Genomic DNA, 21,506 nt, shown 5'->3' with positions numbered 1-21,506 from the left:
CTTCACAGATAAAAATTTGTTTCATTATTGCTAGTTGAAAATAAACTTCCTGACATACAATTGCTGGCTAAGTGAATGGTTTTTTAATTTTTTCTGTTTAATTCCATTATAGTTAACATATACTGTTATATTGGTTTCAGATATACAATATAGTGATTCAACACTTCCTTACATCACTCTCTGCTCATCTTGACAAGTGCACTCATTAACCCTCATCACCTATTTCACCCCTCCCCTCCCCCACCTTCCCTCTTAAACCATTAGTTAGTTCTCTATAGTTTCTTGATTTGTCTCTTTTTACCCCCTTTGTTCATTTATTTCTTAAATTCCACATATGAGTGAAATCAAATGTATTTGTGTTTCTCTGACTGACTTATTTTTCTAAGAATTATACTTCCTAGATCCATCCATGTTGTTGCAAATAGCAAGATTTCATTCTTTTTTTATGGCTGAATAATACTTCATTGTATATATATATAACACATACTGTTTATCCATTCATCTATCCGTGGACATTTGGGCTGCTTCCATACTATGGCTATTGTGAATAGTGCTGCAATAAACATTGGGGTGCATATATCCTTTTGAATTAGTGTTCTCATATTATTTGGGTAAATACTCCGTAGTATCGTTACCAGATCGTATGCTAGTTCTATTTTTTAATTTTTTGAGGAAACTGCATACTGACTTTCACAGTGACTACACCAATTTTCATTCCCATCAACAGTGCACAAAGGTTCCCTATTCTCCACATCCTCATAAACACTTGTTTCTTGTGGTTATTTTTTCTTATATTTTTTAATTTTAGCTATTCTGATAAGTGTGAGGTGATATCTTATTGTGGTTTTGATTTGCATTTCCCTGATAATGTTGAGCATCTTTTCATGTGTCTGTTGGCCATCTGTATGTTTTCTTTGGAAAAATGTCTATTTATGTCTTCTGCCCATTTTTTAATTGGATTGTTAATTTTTGGAGTATTGAGTTTACAAGTTATTTATATATTTTGGATACTAATGCTTCACTGGATAAGTCATTTGCCACTCAGTAGGTTGTCTTTTAGTTTTGTTGATTGTTTCCTTTGCTGTGTAGAAACTTTATTTTGATGTAGTCTCAATAGTTTGCTTTTGCTTCCCTTGCCTTAGGAGACATATGTAGAAATAAGTTCTTATGGCCAATGTCAGAGAGATTACTGCCTGTGCTCTCTTGTAGGATTTTTATTTTCAGCTCTCACATCTATGACTAAACACATTTTGAGTTTATTTTTGTGTATGGTATAAAAAAGTGATTCAGTTTCATCCTTTTTCATGTAGCTGTCCAGTTTTCCCAACAACAATTGTTCAAGAGACTGTCTTTTCCCCATTGCATATTCTTGCCTCCTTTGTTGAAGGAGCTTTATAGTATTGACTTTATATTATATTTCATTGATCTTTGTATCTATTTTTTGCTGTTACCATACTGTTTTTGATACTACAGCTTTGTAATACAACTTGAAATTTGAAATTGTGTTACTTCCAGCTTTGTTTGTTTGTTTGTTTTCAAGATTGCTTTGACTGTTCAGGGTCTTTTGTGGTTCCATTTAAATTTTTTAGTTTGTTCTAGTGTTTTTTGGTTTATTCTAGTGCTGTGAAAACTTTTGGTATTTTGATAGGGGTTGCATTAAATCTGTAGATTGCTTTGGGTAGTATGGACATTTTAGCAATACACGTTCTTTCAATCCATGAGCATGGAATATCTTTCCAATTGTTTGTGTCCTCTTCAATTTCTTTCATCAGTGTTTTATAGTGTTCAGAGTACAGGTCTTTCACCTCTTGGTTAAGTTCATTCCTTGGTATTTTTATTTTTTTGGTGCAATTATAAATGGGATTATTTCTTTAATTTCTCTTTCTGCAGCCTATTAATGTATAGAAATGCAACAGATTTCTATACATCGATTTTTTATCCTGTAACTTCACTGAATTTATCAATCCTAGCAATTTTTTTGGTACAGTCTATATGGTTTTCTATTTAGAGTATTGTGTCATTTGTAAATAGTGAAAGTTTTACTTCTTTCCTACCAATTTGAATGATTTCTATTACTTTTTCTTGTCTGAGTGATGTGACTAGGACTTCCAGTAATATGTTAAATAAAAGTGGTAAGAGTGGGCATCCTTGTCTTGTTCCTGCCCTTAGGAGGAAAGCTCTCAGTTTTTCCCCCAATTGAAGATGATGTTCACCTTGGGTTTTCTATGTATGGCCTTATTATGTTGAGGTATGTTCCCTCTAAACCTACTTTGTTGAGGATTTTTTCCATGAATGGATGTTGTACTTTGTCAAATGCTTTTTCTGCATCTATTGAAAGGACCATATGGTTCTTATCCTTTCTTTTATTAATGTGGTTTATCACATTGATTGATATGAGAATATTGAACCACCCTGGCAACCCAGGAAGAATTCCCCACTTAATTGTCGTGAATGATTTTTTTTTCATGTATTGTTGGATTCAGTTTCCTAATATTTTGTTGAGGATTTTTTGCATTTATGTTCATCAGAGAAATTAGCCCATAGTTCTCTTTCTTCCTAGTGTCTTTATCTGCTTTTGGTATCAGGGGAATGCTGGCTTCATAGAATGAATTTTGAAGTTTTCCTTCCTCTTCTATTTTTTTTTTTTTTTTGAATAGCTTGAGAAGAATAGGTATTAACTTCTTTAAATGTTTGATAGAATTCATCTTGAAGATCTCTGGTTCTGGACTTCTGTTTCTTGGGAGTTTTTTTTTTTTTTAAGATTTTTTTTTCAACGTTTATTTATTTTTGGGACAGAGAGAGACAGAGCATGAACGGGGGAGGGGCAGAGAGAGAGGGAGACACAGAATCGGAAACAGGCTCCAGGCTCTGAGCCATCAGCCCAGAGCCTGACGCGGGGCTCGAACTCACGGACCGCGAGATCGTGACCTGGCTGAAGTCGGACGCTTAACCGACTGCGCCACCCAGGCCCCCCTCTTGGGAGTTTTTTGATTGCTGACTTAATTTCATTGCTGGTGATTGGTCTGTTCAAAATTTCTATTTCTTCCTGATTTAGTTTTGGGAGGTCATATGTTTGTAGGAATTTATCCATTTCTTCTAGGCTGTCTATTTTGTTGGTGTATAATTTTTCATAATATTCTCTTACAGTCCTTTGTATTTCTGTAGTGTTGGTTGTTATTTCTCTTCTTTCATTTCTGATTTTGTTTATTTGAGCCCTCTCTCTCTCTCTCTCATTCCCTCCCTCCCCTCCTTCTCTCTTTTATGAGCCTGACTTATCAATTTTGTTGATCTTTTTCATGACCAGCTCCTGATTTCATTGATCTGTTCTATTGTATTTTTAGTTTTTATTTATTTCTACTATAATCTTTATTATAGTTTCCTTCTTTCTACTGTTTTGGGATTTTTTTTTCTAGCTCCTTTAGGTGTAATGTTAGGTTGCTTGAGATTTTCTTGCTTCTTGAGGTAACCCCGTATGACTATAAACCACCATCACAGAACCCTCTTAGAATCCCCTACTTTTGCTGCATGTCACAGATTTTGGACTGTTGTATTTTCATTTTTTTTTTTAATTTTTTTTCAACGTTTATTTATTTTTGGGACAGAGAGAGACAGAGCATGAACGGGGGAGGGGCAGAGAGAGAGGGAGACACAGAATCGGAAACAGGCTCCAGGCTCTGAGCCATCAGCCCAGAGCCTGACGCGGGGCTCGAACTCACGGACCGCGAGATCGTGACCTGGCTGAAGTCGGACGCTTAACCGACTGCACCACCCAGGCGCCCCTGTTGTATTTTCATTTTTATTTGTCTCAATGTATTTTTTAAATTTACTCTTTGCTTCTTCTTTGACCCATTCATTGTTTAGTAGCATGTTATTTAACCTCAATGTATATGTGCTCTTTTCATATATTTTCTTGTGGTTTATTTGTAGTCTCAAAGCATTGTGATCAGAGAAGATGCATGGTATGACTTTGATCATTTTGAATTTGTTGAGACTTGTTTTGTGGCCTAATATGTGTTATCTATTCTGGATAATGTTCAATGTGCACTTGGAAAGAATGTGTATTCTTCCGTTTTAGGATGGAATGTTCTGAACATATCTGTTAAATCCATCTGGCTCAATGTGTCTTTCAAACTTACCATTTCCTCGTTGACTTTCTGTGTGGATGATTTATCCATTGATGTAAGTGAGGTGTTAAAGTTCCTTACTTTTACTGTATAACTATCAATTACTTCCTTCATATTTGTTATTGACTACTTTATGTATTTGGGTACTTTCATTTTGGGCGCCTAAATATTTAGAATTGTTGTATCTTCTTGTTAGATTGTATTCTTTATTATTATGTAGTGTCCTTCTTTATCTCTTGTTACAGTCTTTGTTTTAAAGTCTAATTTTGCCTAATATAAATATTGGTACTCTGACTTTCCTTTGTTTTTCATTTTCATGATAAATGTTTCTCCACCCCCTTACTTTCAATCTGCAGGTAACTTTAGGTCTGAAATGAGTCTCTTGTAGGCATATAGATGGGTCTTGCTTTTTTAATTTTTTCCATCACCCTATGTCTTTGATTGGAGCATTTAGTCCATTTACATTCAAGGTAATTATTGATAGATATGTACTTATTGCAATTTTGTTAGTTGTTTTATTGCTGTTTTTGTAGTTCTTCTCTGTTCCTTTCTTTCCATATCCTCTTCTCTCACAATAAGTTGGCTTTCTTTAGTGATATACTTGGATTCCCCTGTATTTATGTTTGGCATATCTATTACTGGTTTTTGATTTGTGGTTACTATTAGGTTTGTATATAATATCTTCTGCATATAGCAGTCCATATTAAGTTGATGGTTGCTTAAGTTTGAAGACATTCTTTATTCATCACCCTGGCACATTTTAGGTATTGGTGTCACATTTTGTGAGTCCTTTCACTGCTTTATACAGATATACTTATTTTCCTGCTTTGATGCTTTCTACTTTTGTTACTCTTACTTATGGTCTTTCCTTTCAACTCAAATACTCCCTTTTAAAATTTCTTGTAGGGCCGGTTTAGTGGTCATGAACTCCTTTAACTTTTGTTTGCCTGGGCAACTCTTTATCCTCCATCTACTAGGAATGATAGCCTTGCTGGACAGAATATTATTTATGGCAGATTTTTTCCTTTCAGTATTTGAATATATCATGCCACTTCCTTCTGGCCTGCAAACTTTCTGCTGAGAAATCTGCTGACTGCCTTGTGGGGTTTCCCTTGTAGTGATCTGCTCTCTTTGCTCCTGCTGCTTTTAAAATTGTCTCTTTATCACTACTTTTTGCCATTTTACCTACTATATGTCTTGGTGTGGACTTCCTTGGGTTGATTTTGTTGAGGGCTCTCTGTGCCTCCTGGATCTGCATTTCTGTTTCCTTCCCCAATTCAGGAAGTTTTTGGTGAATATTTCTTCCAATAAATTATCTTCTCTCTTTTCTTTTTCTTATCCTCTGGGATCCCTGCAATAAAAATGTTATTATTCCTGATGGTGTAGCTGAGTTCTTTAAGTCTATTCTCATTTTGCACAACTTTTTCCCTTTCACCTGCTCAGCTTGATTGTTTTCCATTCTCTTTCCTTCAGGTCACTGATTTGTTATTCTGCTTCATTTAGTCTGCTATTTATTACATCTAGTATATTTTTAATTTCATTCATTATGTTCTTCATGTCTGGTTCCTTTTTATCTCTTTGTTAAGGTCTCAATGGTGTCTTCCATGCTTTCCAAGTCCTGTGTGTATATCTTTATGATCAATATTTTAGTTTCTCTATCATGCATATTACTTATTTCCATTTCTCTTAGGTCTTTTGCAGTGATTTTGTTGTGTTATTTCATTTAAGACATATTCCTTTGTCTCCTCATTTTGTCTCTTTGAGTCTTTTTCTCTGTGTTAGGAAAGTCAGCTATGTCTCCTGCTCTTGAAAGTGCTGTCCTTATGAAGAAGAGGTCCTGTAGTGCCCTGCAGTGCAATGTCCCCTGTTTCCTGGAATGTGGTGCTTCAGGGATATCTCCTATGTGTGTTGTGTGCATCCTTCTGTTGTGACTGAGCTGCTTTTTCCTTCAGTCTTGTTGTCTGCAGTTACTCTTTTTGCCTGTTGTGGGCAGTGTTTGGTTCCTGTGGTGTTAATGAGCCAGACTTGGGTCACCTTGGGCTTAAGTTGAGTTAGCCCACGTGTTCACCAGAGATGTAATAGCACCAAACTGCTTGGTGCCTTTCCTATGTTGTCTCAAGAAGTTTTTGTTGGTGGGCAGAGCCTGGATTAGGACCAGCTGTCTGCCCCCACCACACTGCTGGGGCTGCAGTCTGACTTATGTGTGTTTATCTTTCCCTTTCCCTGGGGCAGACATTACTTTGGAGTGGTTCTGGCCACTGTTGGGGCTGCTTGCACAGTGCTAGGTTTGTGGCACTTCTTTGGATGGGCTCCAGGCAAGAGTTTATTAGAGGGGGGGAAGATCCACACATGTGTTGTGTGCAGTGTTAGCAAGGTTTACCTGCTGGTCCTCTGTGAGAGGAGAACTGCTACCGCTGCTGCCACTGGGACCAAAGCCTACCAGTTTGGAGGGGGTAGGTCACATGTGCAGGGGCAGAGCATGCAGTTTTAGCAAGGTTTGCCTGATCCCCTTGGTGAGGAGACCCATAGTGCCAGGACTGAGGCTGGAGGGGGCAGATTTGCTAAAGCATGGGGAGGGGGGTGTAAGCAAGTTAGTTAGTGAATGTTTGTGCTGCACTGGTTCCCACAGGTGGCCTGTGTTTATGCTGAAGGGGTAGGGAAATGGCATTTTTCTCCTGGAGGAGTTTCTCCTAATGGTCTCTGATTCTCCAGGATAAGTTATGAAATGAGTAAATAACTCTCCCTCCCATATGCCCCAGGTGTTTTTTAAAACTGCTGCTTCAGTGCTGTATCTCTGTGGGCTCTTTGTTGTACTATCTGTTTAATGGCAGGGACTTAATTTCTTAATGCCATCTAGACTCTTCCAGAGCCCAGCTTGCTGATTTTTAAAATTCCAGATTTTGAGTCCCACTGGTTGTAAGAACTCATGAAACTTAGTCCCTCTTTTTTTCAAAGCCAAATGTTATGGGGATTCATCTTCCCCATGCAAGTTTCCCAGTGTGATAGTCTGCATCTCTCCCTTGTCTGCACCCAAGGCGTCCTCCCTCTGGTGAAAGGCCTGCAGTCCATTTGGCTTCCCACCACATCTCTGCCCTTCCAATCCTGTTCAGTGTGGCCTTTTCTATATATTTTGTTGTAGGGTTTGTTCTGCCAGTCTTTGGGCGGTTTTCTGACTGGTGTGAGTGATATCTAGTTATATCCATGGGAGGAGGTGAGGTTAGCATCTTCCTACTCCATCTTCTTTTCAGCCTTTCCTAAATTTTTCATTCTTAATGGCAGATGAAATAAGTGTTTTACAGTCTTTGATTTGATGAGATATAGTACAATTTTTCAGTCTAAGCATTTTTATTTTTACTCCAGTGGAGAAAAGGAAATGTGGCTGGAAGGAAAAGCACTAGGTGGGCAGTCAGGAACTCCTCCTCCCAGCTTTGCTTCTGTACTGACCAGCTCAGTAAGTTGGCCATGTCACCTTTTACTGGAATTTCCCCTTCTCTTCTGGGAAAACAGGATGAAAGATAAGTCTGGGACCTCAGTGCTTGCAGCAACCCCTCAGGTTGCTGCCTCAGCTAGCGGATGGCACTTGTTGCCAGGACTCACCAATGTATGGAATCTGGGCTGCAAGTGCAGCATGTGAGAAGGTGAGGCCTGAGTGCCTTTAATTTATCTTTGAAGTTTAATATTTTTACAGAGATATGCCCTGGAGTTGATTGTTGTGTCAATTTTTCTCAGGTATTTAATGTGCCCTTCTAGTAGACTTGTCTTGTAGTCTTGTCTAGTACAAGTCTTGTAGACTTGTAGACTCAAGTTTTTTTCCTTTCCTTTTCATTTTTTTTTTAGCTTCAGAAAGGTTTCTTGGATTATTTTTAACTGTTAATATACATTGTTTCATGAGTCTGTTCATTTTGGATCTTCTTGGCTTGTCTTCTATTTCAATCACTTTCCCTTGGACTGATGTTATTAACTTAATTTATTTTTACACCCTTGTTTACTTTCTTCTTTCTTCAATGTCTCTTACTAATTTTTCATTTGACTATATTTTTCTATATATTCTAAATTATATTCCTTATAATTATAATATAATAATAATATATGACTATATATTTTAAATTATATTCCTTATAATTTAATCTTTGTTTCTGATATGATTTGATCTTTTGATTTATCATTTTATTTCTTCATGTTTTTGTCTATTTATGTTTTTAGCATTTGGGTTTGTGGTTTAAGGTGTTCTTTTTGTTGCTGTTTTTTTTTTCTTCATATTTCCATGTGCTTATTCAAGATATATAGTTCCGTATAGAATCTAATGCAGTTTTATTTTCTAGTTCATATTTAGCCTTTTAGAGAAATCTTTATCAGTTTCAGTATTTAGATTCTCATGTTCTGTTGTTTTCTTATGGAAGCCTTGCGTAGGTGAAATCTGCTTTTATCCACGTGCTTTCATGGATGGGTTTGGCCTTTGGGGTCAAAGGAATTTGAAGATTCCTAGTCTAGAGCACCCTCTGTGGTCAGTGCCATGGACTGAAGTTTTTTAAAGATGATTTTGTTTTATTTATTTTTTGTAGGTGAGGGAATGTCTATCAATTTTTGGTTCTTTTTGTCTTATAAGATTATTTCCTCCTCTTGCTGCCTTTCCCTTCTCATCCCAAACTCCAATGAGCATTCCTGCCTTCCTTTCTGCTTTCTTCTCTCCCAGAAAGGATATGTGTCAAGGCTGCTGCCTGTTATTCTGTGCATGTTTGCATCCTTTCTCCGTTGTCTCTGCTCTGATTGAGCAGGATTATTTTTCAGCATTTTAACACTTAGCTTGGAGTTACTTTTTATAGCTGTTGTTATTCACTCATCCTTATAAACTTAATTCCCTTTTTTCCTTTTCATGAAGTTTTCTGATTCCTTTAGCAATTTGTAAAGACCTGGGGCAGGGGCTTGAAAGACAGTTATGCTGGGAATTGGTGTTTATTTCTTTGCTGACATGTAATGTAAAGTTTATGGTGCTCTCTGTCTTCTAGTTAGTTATGTTGAAAGTGTGGTATCTACGTGGTTTTATTTGTACTTCTTGCTGATCCGTAGAGTTTATTGTGAGCTGTGTGGAGAGCTTTGGATTTTGGTGGCTGTCATCACCTTGGCCACCAGAAGTCCTGCCCTCCTTCTGAAGTAATAGTGATATTACTCATTTATCCCTTGTGATCTTTTGTGATGACTGTAGGGATACAATAGAATTTTATCTTGTTCTCTTTGGAGTGGATTATTTTTTAAATGAAGATTATTCTCATGTTGAATTCTCTCACTGAACAGGAAAATAGTTTTCATGGTATTCTCCTCCATGGGACACACCTCCATGGGGTACCCTTCATAAAACATACTTTATAGGGCATTCCTTCATTTGACATATGGGTCACATAGGGCTATTTGACACATGGGTCAAATAAAGTTGTTTCATCAATTAATGATGCAGATTTTTACCATTTCTTTAAATTTAGAGACAAAACAAGATGAATTTTATTGTGTAAATTAACCTCCACATAGTTTTTATCATTTGCTCTTTTGTTTCCTTTTGAGATTTATTGGAACACAGCTAACTCTTGTGAGACTTTAAAAAAATGAACAAGTTGGTAAATTAAAATTTTTTTAATGTTTATTTATTTTTGAGACAGAGAGAGACAGAGCATAATGGGGGAGGGTCAGAAAGAGGGAGACACAGAATCTGAAACAGGCTCCAGGCTCTGAGCTGTCAGCACAGAGCCTGACGCAGGACTCGAACTCATGGACCGCAAGATCATGACCTGAGCCGAAGTCGTCCACTTAACCGACTGAGCCACCCAGGCGCCCCAACAAGTTGGTAAATTAAATTAAAGAGAAAAAATATCCAGAAAATAAACTATTTAGAAACTAGTATTCTAAAAGCAACATTTGAAAATGTCTTGCCTTTGTTCAGTATGACTCAGAAAGATCACAAACATTGATTAACATTAAATTAAGATAAAGTTCTTTGGCCACTAGATTTTATGAAGTGTTCATTCTAGATCTTTTTTGAAGGATATACTGGTGGACACTTATATTTTCTCAAATGTCAAAACTGATCTAACATATTTTTTTAGGTTCATCTCTATGTTAATTGTGCTGCTATAAACTCACTGAACCAGAAGTCAAATCATTTCTTTCCTTGTGAGTTAAAATCATGAACATCAGATCAATATTTTCTGAATATAAATTACAAGTTAGTCTCATCCATACACTAAGTTTGTTAAGAAAGAAAGGGTTATTTTCATGTAACTGTTTCCTAGTTAGAGCAGAAGCAGTCCTCAGATTTCCCTGAGGAGACAGGCCTGTTTTGTGTCTGAAGGAATACTTAAACCCACCCACCCCTCATTCTCCTGCCCTTATTCAAACATAAGGAACACCTTTTGTTGGTTTGCACTGAGACATAAAATCTTCAGCCTTAGAGTTAAACCAGTTGTGTAGATTAGCATATTTTTTAACACTTCTAAGCAGTAATCCCGAGTATCGCTACTATAAGGGGGAAGGAGTTGGGCAGGCTTAGAGCACTGAAGAGCTATTTGAGACTTTTGAAGGTAAAAGAGTTCCAAAAAGGCCAAGAGAGCCATAATAGCCCAAGATACCCAGCCAGAGGATGCCATGAGAGGTAATGCAAAGAATGTTCTACTAAGTATTTATTGATTTTGTTTTCCATTTTAATGGAAACAATTACCCTGTTTTGATTTGGAGTAATCCCCCTTTCCTCACTAATGCACTTTCCAGGAAGGTATGTCCCAGAATGGGGGGAGGGACCCAAGGCAATTAAGGAACAATTGAAGGATGGCACATAACTCAAAGGAAAGATGGCACAGTTTTTGACCAGCACCAAAAACTGTTGAGTTGTTGGAGATGTAAAGTTCCTTCCACTTGACAAGGGTAATATAGAAAGCCTGAAGATGTTGTATGACATTACTAAGAAGCCTGAATCTGGGCTCTAAACCTAGAGGAACCAGAGTCTGGGAAAGGATCTTGATATCCTTGTTATCTCTATCCCTGTTATTGTGGCTGCATAACAAGTTACACCAAAATGTAGTGGCTTCAAGAAGCAGCAATAATTATTTTGCTCTTTAATTGTACTATCTTTGCAGGACTTGAAAGAACCAGTTTGTTTCTGTTCCACTCAGAATCATGAAGGGCTACTCAAAGGCTGGAGACTAGAATCATGTGAGGCTTGCTTACTTACTTGTCTTATGGCTGGGCTGTGGAGGTTCAAAGACTTAGAGGTTGAATTGACTGAGGCATCCTAGGCATCAGTCTGTAACTCTATGTCACAGGCTCTCCCAAATTCAGAGGAAGGAACCTCCAAATAGAAGAGTAGCCATGTCACATGGTAAGAAGAGCATGAGGGATAGACCATATTGGTGCATCCAAATTTGGAAAATACAAGGTGCCAGGTCATTTTATCTACCCCCAGACTTGTAGCTCACATCATCTCATAACTCGCCTTCTGCTTAACCATTCTGTATTGGACTTTATGTCACTTGTAACTATAAGAGCCCTTAGTTATACAGAGACCCAAAGAAATGTCACCATTTTATGATCTTTTTCAAGAACTCATACTGATGTAGTTGTCTTAATCAGGTGAGTGATTTGATCAAAATTGGTCCTTATTTTCTGCGTTCCATTATATCTAGAAGGCCCAAGTTTTTATTGAAGATGGTTTTCAAGAGCCAGGCATTTCTTCATTTGAACTTCCTAGATTTTGTGACAATGTGTTGTCCACTTTGGCTTATTGCATGGGTCACACTCTGGAACTCATGGCCAAGTTATATAGGAGATGGTATTTGTCACAACAATGTACTGTGAAATACTTTGTCTCTCCTGTGGCTGTACTCCTTGTCAGCAGCCACTGGTTGCTATGGAAGACAGGTAGAGAAGCTGTTTCAGCAAAATTCTGCCATCACCAGGAAATGTTTTTTGTCCTCACATCAATCAATTCTCCAACTCTCTGACACCATCTGTGTATCCTATAATTCAATTCAATTCTAGCTATCTAGAGTTAGCACATACTTGCAGGTTTAAGGGCTCAATCCACAAGGCTGCCTCACTTCAGATGCCAGTTGCAGGTATCAGGTCCCCAGGCTACCCACACTTCTACAAAGTTGGAAGTTTCTATAACCCCCCTTTTCAGGTTTAATAATTTGCTACAAAAGCTCACAGAACTCAAGAAAGCACTTTAATTATATTGCCAGTTTATTTTAAAGGGTACAAATGAATAGCCAAATGAAGAGGTACATAGGGAAAACTCTTGAAGAGTCCCCCAGTACAGGTGCTTCTCTTCCTGTGGAGTTGGGGTATGTCATCCTCCTAGTATGTAGATGTGTTTACCAACCCAGTAATTCCCAGAACCCTGTTGTTTAGGGGGTTTTATAGGAGTTTTATTATGTGGACATAATTGTGGCCATTGGTGATTGACTCAGTATCCAGCCCCTCTCCTCTCCCTGAAGGCTGGAGAGTGGGGCTGAAATTTCCAAGTTTCTAATCAAGGCTTAGTCTTTCTGGTGACTGGTTCCCATCCTGAAACTATCCAGATGCCTACCATAAGATGCCTCATTAGAGCCAAGACACTCTTATCACCTTTATCCGTCATGGAATTCCAAGATACATAAGAGACTGTTAAAAACTGAAAACAAACTGAGGGTTGATGGGGGGTGGGAGGGAGGAGAGGGTGGGTGACGGGTATTAAGGAGGGCACCTTTTGGGATGAGCACTGGGTGTTGTATGGAAACCAATTTGTCAATAAATTTCATATATATATAAAAAAATAAAAAAAAAGATATTTAGGAGCTGTATGACAGGAACTGGGGACAGACACCTAATATCTTTCTAAATGTTCACCACTAGGAAAAGGGCATGGAATGTGCCTGCTGTGTGTGATGGTACATCAACTAGGTGTTCACAGAGGACAACGCAGCTTTGTATAGAGACCATCCACCAAAGCAGGGATGAAATGTGTGCTGAGAAAGCCATTCACTATCAGTATTTCTTTATATGCTAACATTTTATTCTCTAAAATATAAAATTGAAAGATAATATCATGGAGTTGTCTAATGGGAAATTTCCCTATGTCTTTGCATTGATCAAGTTTCCTACAACTGGAAAGAAATTCAGTGGGACCATTTGTAGCCTAAGTGATCGTATTTATTTATTTATTTATAATTTTTTAATATGAAATTTATTGTCAAATTGTTTTCCATACAACACTCAGTGCTCATACCAAAAGGTGCCCTCCTCTATACCCATCACCCACCCTCCCCTCCCTCCCTCCCATCAACCCTCAGTTTGTTCTCAGTTTTTTTTTTAATTTTTTTAACGTTTATTTATTTTTGAGACAGAGAGAGAGCATGAACGGGGGAGGGTCAGAGAGAGGGAAACACAGAATCCGAAACAGGCTCCAGGCGTCAGCTCAGAGCCCGACGCGGGGCTCAAACTCACAGACTGCGAGATCATGACCTGAGCCGAAGTCGGCAGCTCAACCGACTGAGCCACCCAGGCGCCCCGGTTCTCAGTTTTTAAGAGTCTCATGCTTTGGCTCTCTCCCTCTCTTACCTTTTTTTTTTCTTCCCCTCCCCCATGGATCTGTTAAGTTTCTCAGGATCCACATAAGAGTGAAAACATATGGTATCTGTCTTTCTCTGTATGGCTTATTTCACTTAGCATCACACTCTCCAGTTCCATCCACGTTGCTACAAAAGGCCATATTTCATTCTTTCTCATTGCTAAGTGATTGTTTTTATGCAAATTGTTTTCAATGTATTATTGACTGAATGGCAGAGAATTCTTAATTCCAACCATTATGGAATTCAGAAATCATGAGCAAATTAAGATAATTTAAAATGACTAAAAAAGGCATAAGAGACTTAATAGAATTAAAAGGATGAAGAAGTAAATGCCTTTGTAGAGTAGAAAATGGTGAGGTGGAGGTCAGATTAGTCCCAAGACAGCTTTAGTCATATTCTACAGTCTCCACAAACAAAAAACACATCTGGTAACTTCCTGGAAACCACAATGGAATGCAGTTCAGTGCTTATGGATGGCAGAAATGCTGTCTATTCCTCATGTATCCTTTCATGGCAGACAGCATGTTTATTGGCTTTTAAAATATATATATTCAAGTTAATTAACATACAATGTAGTCTTGGCTTACATATGACACCCAGTGCTCATCCCAAAAAGTGCCCTCCTTAATGCCCATTACCATATAACCCATCCCCTCAAGCAACCCTCAGTTTATTCTCTGTATTTAAGAATCTCTTATGGTTTGCCTCCCTCTCTGTTTTTATCTTATTTTTCCTTTCCTTCCCCTATGTTTATCTGCTGAGTTTCTCAAATTCCACATATGAGTGAAATTATATGATATCTATCTTTCTCTGACTGACTTATTTAGCTTAGCATAATACCATGTAGTTCCATCAATGTTTCAAATGGCAAGATTTCATTCTTCTAAATTGCTAGGTAGTATTCCATTATATATATATATACACATACATATCACATCTTCTTTATCCATTCATCAGTTGATGGACATTTGGATTCTTTCCATAATTTGGCTATTGTTAAATTTTTGAAGAAAAGGGAGCTTGGTCTAAACTTTCCCCCTTGGAATATGCTATTTTGAAAAGTAATGAAATGAAAACTTTTTAAAAAAATATTTATTTATTTTGGAAGGACAGAGAGATAGAGAGAGACAAGCATGAGAAGGGGAGGGGCAGAGAGAGGGAGATATGGAATCTGAAGCAGGCTCCAGGCCCCCAGCTGTCAGCACAGAGCCTGATGAGGGGCTTGAACTCACGAACCGTGAGTTCATGACCTGAGCCGAAGTTGGACGCTCAACCGATGGAGCCACCGAGGTGCCCCTGAAATAAAAACTTTTAATTATGAATTTAGATATTTACATTAACAAAGATTCACATTCTTTACTTATAAAATGATACATTTATGAACAACTAAATTTAATGAATTTTAATTATATATTTATATTTAACGAATGTTTAATGAATATTCATTGTGTAAATAACATTCATTTATGTTCATCTGTTCTGTCAACACATATTTGTCACTATCAAGAAGTAAGCTCAAGTAGTGCATAGGTAAACCAGACAGACAATGGTCTTGCTGAGCTTGGAGTCTGGCCAGGTGAAGAGCAATACACACAAGTAAGCATATACTACATGAATTATCCGCAATGTGAACAAATGCTACTATGCTAAAAATATTAATTTTCTGAGATAGGAAATAGTCCCAAGGAGGCAAATTGTGTATAGTCTCTCAGGAAACAAAGCAACTACTATCACTCTGGTGCAGGAGGCTTTGGGGGAGTCCTGAAAGAGGCTGCATACTCCACCTTATAAACTCAATGGAGAGAGACTGGGTTTATTTCAGGTGTGATGGGAACACACAGAAGGGCTTTAAGCAGGAAAACAATGTGATGTTATTTTTATTTTGAAAAGACCACTTTCACTGCAGTGTAGTGAGCAGATTGGAGGAGTCAAGAGTAGCAGCAGAGAGACCAGTTAGAGGTTGAGGTCTGAGGCAAGGGATTCACCTTGGGAAGAGAAGGTGAGGAAAACGAGCTACAGTTTGGAGATGGAATCAGCAGGGCTTAATGATGGAGAGAAGGCATGTAACTTGGGCAGCGTGGGGGGTGGGGGGAGGAGTTGCAATAACCTGGGGAGCAGATATTTGACATTAGCCCTGGATGATATAGGAGAAGGAGAAGAAAGAATACAGGATGCACTCAGTCAGGATTCTTGGTTGTGGGTAACAGAAGCCTGTATCAAATTAGCCTGGGCAAGAGGGAGAATGGAACAGCAATCTACCAACTCTGGATGGGCAGTGTCTTGAGCTTCAGAGACAATAGGAGCCAGACCTTGCTCTCCCCATCTTTCACCACTGCCTCATTCAGTGTGGGGCTCTTAGGGAATGGCCACCCACAGCTGCAGAGATGAACTGAAATAGGCTCCCTCTAGCATCCTTTTAAAAATTCCCAGCGAAGGGCTCTAAATGGTCTAAATTAGGTTAGGTGCCACTCTTGGACCGGGGCTTTGACACTTAGTCCCAGCTGTTTTAGTGTGTATCCAGGCCTCTTGTCGAGGCCAGTCACCAAGTGATACATTCACCATGGGGGAACAGGTATGCCTCCCAGAAAAGGGGGGTGGATGCTGTTTGGAGAGTCAAAACAATAGGCATCCACCATGTGTGTGTGGCAGGTGAGGAGGACACTGGAGAAGTCCCTGTCTGCCTCTCAGCATCAAACTCCCCAGGCACTGACACTGCTGATGCTTTTACTCTCAACATTCCCTCAAAGAATCTTACAGAAACACAGCTCTCAATTGGTGTTTCCTGACCTTACCAAAAGGGCAAACCCTCCACTTTGAGCCAGCCCACTTCCCTGAGCACTCTACCATAAACAAGCTTTCTTTTCCCATGGAGACACAATGCTACCCTTTGATATAATAAGTTCCAATCTTTATTTGGATCCACTGCCAGTTTGGTGATCTGACAGACAGTCCTAGAGCTATATATATATATATATATATATATATATATATATATATATATAATATTTATATTATGTTATATTATATTATATTAAATATATTTTATATATTTAATATAATTATATATATTTATATATATAAATCATTATAAAGCTGCCCATACAGTATGATATTTAAAATAGTATAGTATAATGATTTAAAAGTGCAAAAAATAATTTAACAATATTGTAAGACAACTTACTACTTTGAAAATAATTGTTCATTCTGAATCACTTCTTTTCAAAGTAACTTCTGTTATTTATATTAAAATTGAGATTCTGACTAAAAATGACATTATACCAATAGAACATCCTTACTTTTAGAAATTTGATTTATTTCTGTTTATTCACCTCTCGTTTTAATAAGATATTCTATCTTGCTTTAATAAGGTTTTACTCTCTCTTCATATATAGATTTTGGACCTTTTCGACTTTTTCCTAGATGTTTTATTCTTTTGTTTAGCTGTTGTAAATTCAGTTGTTTTAACTTATGTCTTTCTTTACTCTTGATTCACAGCCTTGGAAAAAGTGATTGATGGCTTTTTGTTTATCTTGAATTCGGCTGATATTTTTGATTCTCTCATGTTATTTATTTATTTATATAAAATATGGAACACTTCATGAATCTGCATGTCATCATTGCACAGTGGCCATGCTAATCTTCTCTATAGCATTACAATTTTAGTATATGTACTGCTGAAGCAAGTATGATTCTCTCATGTTTTTTAAAAATTAAATTTTCTTGTATTTTCTTAGGAACATAATTATATCACCTGTAAATAGAATTTTCCTTTCTTCCTCAGAATTTATACCTTTTTAAAAAGAACATTCTGTTCATATTTTATGTATCAGAATCTCCAAAACAGTGTGCCAAATAGTAGTTACTGCAAATATTCTTATTTTCCTGCTTTTAATGGTAATTGTGCATGTTACTGTTAAATATACTGCTGGTTTTTGCTAGTTTGTAAGTAGTTTTTAGTTATATTGTACTTTTTTGTCAATTATCACTGCATTTCATTATATACTTTTTGTGCATCTGTTGATATAATTATATGATTTTTTCCCCATTAATTCATTATGTAATGAATCGTATTTCAGATTTTCTAATATCAGGTAATTCTTATATTTTTGGAATAAGTCTTATTTGGTATATTCCCTTTCCTTTTGAATGATTTTTATCAGAATTTTTAGATCTATGTTCATAAGTAAATATGGTCACAACTTTTCTTTTTTACTATATTAGGTTTTTACAGTTATTCTAGTTTCATCAAATGAAGCAAGGAGCTTTTTACAAATGAAATGGTAAATCCATTTGGATCTGATGTCTTACATTTTGCTAGGAAATAACTTTAAATTCTTTACTGTCCTTAAATTTATGGTCATATCTTATATGTGGAAATACACACCCCATATAATTTTAAAATAGTCTGACATTATACATATATATGTATATGTATGTATGTATGTATGTATATATGTATGTATATGTATTCTTTCTTTAATGAAACTTCTTAGAAGTTTGTATTTTTTTTAAGTTTATTTTGAGAGAGAGAGTGAATGAACACGAGTGGAATAGGGGCAGAGAGAGATGGAGAGAGAATTCCAAGCAGGCTCTGTGCTGTCAGTACAGAGCCTGACAGGGGGCTCAAACCCATGAACCATGAGACAATGACCTGACCTGATCAAACCCATGAACCTGAGATCATGACCTGAGTCCTACCAAGAGTAGGACACTTAACTGAGCCACCCAGGCATCCCAGAAGTTTATATTTGTATTTGAGGTTTCAGAAAATAGATTTTTGCCTTTTACCCTTTACATAATTTGTTTTTGTACTACATTATTTTCATTTTTTTATCTTAATCCACCCCTCTTTTGTAAACAATATTTATTGTGCTCTTTTATTATCTTATAGTGTTCAGTATTTTATTTTCAGCCCTTTAAAGGTAAAACGTAATAAAAATATTTTTATATTTCACCTTTTGTAACTTTTCAGTGTACCATGAAGTGTATTAAATGTTTTTCATTTTATCACTTTCTATACTATTTACCATTCATTTTTATTTTTTTTTTAATTTAGGGGTTATTTAGAATATTTCTTAATTTTATGTAAGTTATTTTAATCAATTTTATTGCTGTTTCCTTTTTTTATATTGCATAGGTAATATTCAAATGGTTAAATAAATTAGAAAAAGTAGTACATTGAGAAGTCTTGTTCTTAGCCTATCACCATTTATTTCACTTTCTCTCCACCTCCTCATGTCTACTTTTATTACTTTCTTGTCCTTTTTCCAGTCTACTTTTCTGCAGACAGAGGAAACTCTTAAATGTATATCCTTATTTCACCCCACTTTCTTATACGTAAGTTAGCACATTATATGTGCTGCTCTGCATCTTGCTTTTTTCCTCCATACTATATATCCTAAGACCTCTCCATAGAGAATTTCCTCATTCTTTTTTGTATGTTCATTTTTAAGAGCTATATGTTAATGCATTGTCTGGATAGAATATAGTTTATTTAAATAATTTTTATTGATGGGTGCTTAAGTCATTTCCAAACTTGTGCTCTTTAGAAGGTAAAAAGGAGAAAGCATTGTAATGAGTAACTCTGTACATATATCAATTCCTAGATGTGGAATTTCAGGATTAAAGGGTAATACATTTATAATTTAATAAATATTGTTAAATTGTTCTACATAACAGTTTATAGTTGCTTTCTAACTAGCAATTTATGAGAATGCTTTTCTATTAAAATTAGTGAAGTAGAATACCTTTTTACAAGTTAAGGTACAGCTTCATTTATTTTGAACTCTTCATATTTTTCTACATTTTTTGTGGCAGTATTAGACTTCTTAAATTGAGTTCATTCATTCATTCATTCATGAGTTTTAAAGGCTCTTTATAAATTACAAAGATGAATCTTTTGTGATTTGAGTTAAAAATACTTTTCCTAGTTTTCTTTTGCCTTTTGCCTACCATCACCACCTCCTCTTTTTAAATTTGTCATGCAAAGTCATTTACGTTTCTTTATTCTGTTAAATTCATCAGTCTTTTTGTGTTTTATTATATATATATATATATATATATATATTTTTTTTTTTTTTTTTTGAGAGAGAGAGAACATGAGCAAAGTCGAGGGGAGGAGTAGAGGGAGGGAGAATCTTAACCAGGTTCCATGCTCAGCATTGATGTGATGCTGAGGGCTGATGTGGGGCTTGATCCCACAACCCTGGGATCATGACCTCAGCCAAAATCAAGAGTCAGACACTCAAGTGACTGAGCCACCTAGGCACCTCTTTTGTTTTAAATCATAATTTAAAAGGCCTGTCTACTCTAATGTTATAAAGCAATTTTCCCTTAGTTTCCTTCAAGATGTTTGTGATTGCATTTTACATATTTAAGTTATTGATCTATTTGGAATGTATTCTTGTATATGGTGTGAGAAATGGATCTAACTCATCTTTTGCAAGGTGGGCACCCAGGTCTCCCCAAATTCTTTACTAAAATGTTGATCTTCACCTCACTGTTTTAATGTACCACCTTTATGCTGAAAAAAACTCCTGTGGGGTTTGGGGTATATTGTGGACATCCAACTGTGTTTTATGAGTTCAGTGTGGCATTACCACAAGGTTTACTTTGTTGAGACTTTATAGAATGTTTTACTATATGGCAGGGCAAATATCCCTTTATACTTTTCCATTTCAATGTTTTTTCTGGCTATTCTTATTTGTCTTTTCAGATGAGTTATAGAATTGCTCCTTTAGATTAATTAAAAAAAAACCTTGAAGCACCTGGGTGGCTCAGTCGGTTAAGCATCTGACTCTTGATTCTGGCTCAGGTCATGATCTCTTGGTTGTGAGTTCAAGCCTGGAATCAAGTTCCACACTGAACATGGAGCCTACTTAAGATTCTCCCTCCCTCTTCCTCTACCTCTTCCCTACTTGCACTCGCAGGCACTTTTCTCTTTCAGTAAACAAATAAACAAACAAATAAATAAATGAATGAATAAATAAATAAATAAATAAATAAATATAAGTAAAATAAAAACAATTATTAATTTGATTAGGATTATAATAATGCTTGAATTAACTTTCAGATAATTGACATCTTTTTAATATCAAGTTCTTCTTTTAAAAGAACATTTTGTTGTTCAATTATAATTTATATTTAAAATTTTTCCACATCTGATTTACACAGTCATGATGTTTATTCCATAGTATATTTGCTCATCTAATATCAATTGTAAGTGGAATTGTATTTTCCATTATATCTTCTGATTGCAGTTTTCATATTTTACAGCTATTGATTTTTTATTATTAATATTATATGCTAATATTTTATTAAATTATAAAATATTAGGAGCACATATCACCATTAAATGATAATTTCACCTATTATTTCCAGTTTTTATATTTTGCTTTTATCCTTCCCTCTAATTGCATCGGTTTATAGCTCCAGTACAAGGTTAAAATAGCAATGATGTTAGTGGATATCTTTATCATTTGGTCATAGTATATTTTTTAATGTGATCTGGATTCAGTCTGCTAATATTTTATGTGGGAATTTTATATGGACATTAATAACTGAGTTAACATGTAGTCTTTTTAAAAAAATTGTTTGTTTAAGTACGCTACACACCCAATGTGGGTCTTGAACTCAAAACCCTAAGATCAAGAGTCAGAAGCTTTCCCAACTAAGCCAGCCGGGTACCCCAACATGTAGTATTTATTGTATACTCTGTCAGATTTTGGAGTCAATCTTGTATTTCATAATATTGAGAGTTTTCTTTCTTTAGTCATTCTCTGGGACAATT

General features: G+C 36.3%; 1 protein-coding gene and 1 non-coding gene across 3 annotated transcripts in view; one reads left to right on the top strand and one right to left on the bottom strand.

The window, feature by feature from the left end:
- The window catches only part of OCA2 (OCA2 melanosomal transmembrane protein), a 495,166-nt gene that overhangs the window by 346,738 nt on the left and 126,922 nt on the right, over nucleotides 1-21,506 (top strand). The window lies entirely within an intron of this gene.
- On the bottom strand, nucleotides 17,298-17,404 carry LOC111561049. The gene has a single exon (XR_002743419.1). It is a non-coding gene; the product is annotated as a U6 spliceosomal RNA (small nuclear RNA).

Source organism: Felis catus, chromosome B3 (assembly GCF_018350175.1).
Source record: "Felis catus isolate Fca126 chromosome B3, F.catus_Fca126_mat1.0, whole genome shotgun sequence".
NCBI lineage: Eukaryota > Metazoa > Chordata > Mammalia > Carnivora > Felidae > Felis > Felis catus.
The sequence above is the reverse complement of the archived record's forward strand: the minus strand, read 5'-3'. Positions and strand labels throughout refer to the sequence as shown.